Source organism: Bufo bufo, chromosome 1 (genome assembly GCF_905171765.1).
Source record: "Bufo bufo chromosome 1, aBufBuf1.1, whole genome shotgun sequence".
Classification (NCBI taxonomy): Eukaryota; Metazoa; Chordata; class Amphibia; order Anura; family Bufonidae; genus Bufo; species Bufo bufo.
In genome coordinates this window covers 802,101,253-802,107,252 of record NC_053389.1, presented here as the reverse complement: position 1 = coordinate 802,107,252, position 6,000 = coordinate 802,101,253, and positions in this window count along the sequence as shown.

Sequence of the window (6,000 nt, the reverse complement as noted above, 5' to 3'; positions counted from 1 at the left end):
GATGAGGAAGAGGCTGCCAATGCAGCTGGGGCACCGCCAGCACCTCAGAAGGTAGGGTTAGCATGGCCGAAATGTGGAAAAGTTTTGTCAGCACACCATAACAACCAGCACCACCAGCTGATATGGAACTTCTTAGCAGGAGGCAGCATTTCACCAACATGGACATGGACAAGTACATACACGTACTGAATGACAGGTCTGCCCCCTTCAACTTCTGGATCTCCAAATTGGGCACATGGCCTGAGCTTGCCCTTTAGGCCTTGGAGGTGCTGGCCTGTCCTGCAGCCAGTGTATTATCTGAATGTGTTGTTGTGGTAAATATTAATAGTTGTAATCAGCTCGCATCAAAGTTTGTGTAAGGAAAAAGGTAAGTCCCTCTTCTCAGCCCCAGTCAGAGAGAGACACATCTGTTATCATCTTGGTTGAAAATCCTGAGAGACTCCCTCCGCCCTTCTCAGTCTGCTCACCTTTATTTACTAACAAAAGGTGTAAAAAGGGGCTGGCCCAAGACAAGGATACAGGAAGTGATGACATAGGAAGATAAGACACCATCATTTAGAATAACCTAGCTAGCTAACAAACACATGTATACTATAACCTACCATTACCACTGGAGTGAACTTTATCCAGCCTTGCTCAGTGATCAATGCCAGATAAAATTACTATGATCCTCATGCATGTTTATTTACAGGACAACGTCATTATCTCCAGCGGCTGATCAGGCGCACTAGAGACAACAAACGCACGTTCCTTTCGTTATATTGTTCTCTTAACAAATGCATCCATGCCAAGCCAATAAATCCGCGTCTTGCGCAGGGGCCCTAGCTGGCGTCCATACATCAGCCAACAAAACACTGCTCTGCTGAACACATCAGTCTCCCCCGGCCCACAGCCCAGTGCTTAGCACATGGACCATTCGCCGACGGAGACCTCTGCGCCCAGCAGCTGTAACAGGACATACACGGGAAGATATCCACTCCAATGGTTTACCCTGACACTGAGAGACATGATGACAATACACAATATATTAAATACACATCCTAATAAAATTTCCACAACAGTCCCTCCTCTTTGTCCCTCGACGGATCTCGATCTTCTTCTTTGAAAAAAAACAATCTTTGTAAAGTCAATCTTAACACGTCTTCTTTTCTTCGGGAGGTGACTTAGGAGGTGGCGTTTCGCGTTGGTCGCTGGCTGGTTTGGGATCCTCTGCATCTGGTCCATGGTTTGGTCTTCAGGGCGTCTTGTCTGTTCGGTCTTCGGTAACTCAGTCGATTAGACATCAGGAACATCTCACTCCGGCGTATAGAAGGAATGGAAACGAAAAACATAAGTACATGTCCTATTTCCTTTCACCCGGATCCAATGGAAAACCAGTGAGCCCCAAGACCTCCCAAAGCTTTAAAAAGGATTCTAACCGTCACTAGTCATAGCTCCGCCTCTGTCCTGCTCCTGTCAGTATGGGCCTGACCCTTGTCAATGGTGTCTGCTAGCCAGGCATAACCTTCCTCAAAACCGGAGGATCCCACATCTACGGGTCGCCTAGCTGCCCGGACACCCATACAGGATTAATAAGCAAGGAGCAGGAGCCAGAGCTAATATTAATAATGTATCGTCTATCAACAAATGCCTCCTTGTAACAAATAAACAAAAGTGATACTCTGCATTCTTTTACTTAGTTGAGCAGCTTCTTGCAGTGACCGGTGTGGATACAGTTGTCTCGTCCTTCGAACTTCAGAGAGGTTGGCGTCATCAGCAGCACCTGGAATGGCCCAAGATATCTCGGCTCTAGTCCCGTCCTCGGATGTTTCTTTAGCACGACCCAATCACCTGGTTGACTAGAATGAACACTGGTTATTGAGTCTGGGTCCGGAAGAGAACTCCCGAACCCGGTGGTGGACATCGGGTGATAACCCGTGGGGCTGCCTGGGGGCATACCTGATGGAATAAAAGGGTTACAGTGGAACATTCAGGCCATGGATCGGCCCAAGTACCAGAAAAGAAAAGGATTGACATTTGAGAGGTTAGAAAGTTTGAAGATCGTTGTTTTCTGCACCACTTTCCCCCCCTTCTCATCGTCCTTAAAACCAGGGCGAAGAGAAGCTGTATTAAACATGGTGCATCGTCTCAAGGTTAGATGGAGAGATGACGAAGGGATGAGAGAGAGAGAGATAGAGAAAGAGAAAAGGAGAAAAGCGCTTCTCTTGGACTCTGCAGTCTTAGCGGGACGGGATTACATGACAGTGTTAGTTTGCACTGTCTGGGACTTTTGAATGCCCTGTTGCTGGAGCTCGATGGATTCGTGCAGCCACAGTTCTGCCTTCTGGAGGGAACCATGGCTTTGGAGTCTAGTGGGAAATTCACGGACAAACTTTTCCCAAATCCAGACCTCAAAGGTCCCTTCTTTGGGGATGGTCCACTCTGAACCTACAGTCCATTGGTGCCAATCTTTGAGGGGCTTAACAACTCCTCCTCCATAGATGGATTTCATGTACTGCTTGGCTATCCTATAGTCAGAAGTGGTACCCTTCTGTTCCCTAAATTACCCTAAACTCATGCTCGAGCCTTCTAAAAGTAGATGCGTCCATCTCCAGTTTCCCGCGACCTACGCAAGGAATTTTCCCGCGACCTACGCAAGGAATTGTCCCGTGACACACGCTGGGCGGCTGTTACTCCCCTTCGTTTGCCTCTGAGGTGCCCCAGGGTTTCTGGCACCGACACACGGACTCCGTTCACCCTAGTTAGACCTCAGGAAAAGGAGTAATCAGTGTGAGGAAAAGGGCTCTCGCCGACACACAGCGGCCCTCTGAGTCTCCTAATGAGATATACCAGCCTCGGTTTTGGCTCTGAATAGTGACCTGACCACAGGATCGGGCTTCCAATTGACCTGGAGTGGAAAAAGGGGTGCACAGAGAACACACAGTACCTTCTGTGGGGACGAGGGGTGCACAGGAAACAAACACACAGTACTCCTGTGGGGAATGGGGTTACTCACACAGCTATTGGTATGCCCAGGTGATATATATCACCTTGTCTCCTTAAAAAAAATGCTCATCAACTCACTTTCCTTTGCCGATATGATTCTATATAGTCCAGCTGAACAGCACACGAAGGCCTTTTTGCAGTGACTGATCAGAAACCTCTCACTCAGCAGCAACCCTTGAATTCAGACAGTAGTTCCCACACAATATCATGAGACCCCCAGTACTCCTAACCAAATCTGCAGAGAAAATGGAGGGAAAGAAAGAGAAGAAAGAAAAAGAGAAAAGCGCCAAAATATGGAAAACCTAAAAAATTAATAAAAAGGAAAAAATTAATAATAGGCTAAAAAATAAAAATGGGTTGGTAAATAAGGAAAAACTGAAAGAGACTTCAATAGAAACCTAAAAAAAATAATAAATGGATTAGTAAAATAAGAAGACCTGTAAACAGGAGAGAAAAACAAACATAACAAACTTCAGTTACAGACAGTCCTGCTACATACATTGAGATTCAGTAAAAAGTTAATTTTACCTTAACCCAAAACGCATACAAAAACTAAAACCTTAGGAACACATACAAATGTATAGGACTGAATTAACAAATCAATGTCCTGGGGGGTTCCCCTGAAACCGTACAGGAGAAATTCCTACCCACCCAGTAATTGAAATGTTAATTTGCCCAGCCCCAAACAGCTTCAGATTCATTTTACCAGAGAAGCAGGATTCAACATCACAAGGTCCCAAAACCGGTTTCTTTCACATTTTAACCGTTCATATTGTGACTTAAAATCCGCTTCACTGATAGATGACCTCGGCTGTTCCTGGGGTCTCTGCCCTTGCAAAGAAGCATGTCTGGGACCATTGCCCCATCGTGCTGAATAAACCACTTTACTTCTAGGTGTGGTTCTGGGGTACTTAACAAACCTGTGTCTGTTGCCATTAGCAACGTCACAATATCGTGCAATGTGCCCGTATTCCCTGCATGCAAAACAAAGGATAGCTCGATTCCTTGCATAATACCTTGTCTGGGCACATGGCGATTTGATTTGGCGCACAACATTAACCATATTGAGTCCACTTACCACGGACTTGTAGTGTACGGGGACTGTAATGCCCGTCACTACAGAAGGGTCAGGTCAGCGCCCCAGTTCCATTCACTATCCTGAGAGAAGAGAACGACGCCCCTTGTCACTACCCTTCACCTTTGCCAATTGGACCTGATATGAATGTAAATGCAGATGAATGACATATATGTATGCTTGCATGTCTCTTTTTCTGTTTCAGGTAAAGATTCCAGTTGGGCGAGCCCTGATGGAGTACGAGGTCGTACTCAGCTTAAAGCAGTGGGGTATGTAGTGTACGGGGACTGTAATGCCCGTCACTACAGAAGGGTCACTTGTGTGCTGTCGTCCCCCTTATCTATGGGGAAGTTGGTATAAGTCATCTTTATAAAATGTAATGTAATGCTATGTATTTCCCTGTTGCTGTAAAATGTGCATGTACAGGCCTGCTAGGGGTGTCATTCCAGCTCTTAGTCACTAGAGGGAGCTAGGGAGCCCTAGTTTATATAAGGCCCAGTCAGGGAAAGGAAGGTCAGTCTAAAGTTGTGGTTGAAGTCTGTAGTCTAGTCTAACCAGAGATTAGGCTATGTCAGAGTCAAGTCCAGGCCTGAAGCCTGCGGACCAGGAGAGGGTATTGCAGTCCCTGTAACCGGGTTCCAGATCCAAGGAAAAGGTTCCCCTCCTGAATATATATATGCAGAAGCAGGAACACCACCGCTAATCAGCCTGAGGACACTGAGAGAGTTCTGAAGTTTCTAGAGCCTGAGGAAGCTGAGAGAGAGACAGCGGCATGTCAAGAAAAGCAAGAGGTACTCAAGACAACAGAGGAGGTACTTGATAGAGATAAAACCAAGGATATACGCCAGAGCTAGGGCATTGGACCTTGGAGAAGAGTTTCTATGTTCCAGGATTAGTCAGGAATAGAGTGCAAGCTGCCTGTACTGCAAGTCCTGTGTTTAACACTCTAAAGTCACCTTGCTATATATATATATATATTGCCTGCATCAACTGTATTGAAAATCAACTGTCTTCAAAGGAACTGCGCTTCCGTCAATGTCCCTATATGATGACTACTAAAGTTTGAATTCTGTTTTAACATCACGTGGTTCCTCAGTTATTCCTGCTATCAGCAAACGGCGTGCCACCGTTTAATTGGCACTGGCGTCACGAACAATTTCTCATCATCACCTGCCCTTGCAGAGAGTCAGCCGTCTCAGGTTAGTGTCTATTGCACTACAACACCCAGGAACATTTATACACCTAACTTGAGTACGCTGCAGACTCATCTGAGGAATCTTCTGGCCTTGTGTTAATACGCCCAACTCCAGGGTCAGACACATTGTCCATCTCCATCCCTGAGTCGGTTCCACTATCTGAACCACAATCCTCTGACTACATGCTTACAGTGCATACATTGCCTCCAATCCCAGACACATTACTCTCCAACGGTTGTTTCAATAACTCTGGCAATTCCCTTACAGCACCCTGTGCATGCGTCAGGCTTTCAGATAAACTTTTATTTTCCTTGCGCAGCTCAGTATTACACCTCACAGTACATTCATAATTAGCGCTGGCTTCAGCTGCCTGCTGGACAAGAGTTCTCAATTTAACAATTTCCACTTTTAAATCTTCCACTTCTCCTTCCAAACTCAGCTTCAGCCTACAAGACTCCTGATATTTATCCGCTATCCACCCAGCAGCAAAAATCAGCGCATACTTGCCTTTCCTTTTGCGCCATTTTTTGGTACCGATCAGGTTTGCTACACAATTCTGAGCCTGCAGCCATGGATCAGTAGATCCCTGCATAGCCTGAAGAATGGCCGCCGTGTCCTTCAACTTTGCTACTTCTTTAAAAATACTTTCCATTGCACAAAAACAAACCCCACAATGGTTGCTACAAAAAACAAAACACTAGTACCAATTTCTAGGAGTTGTCCCAATACTTTTGGCACAGAACC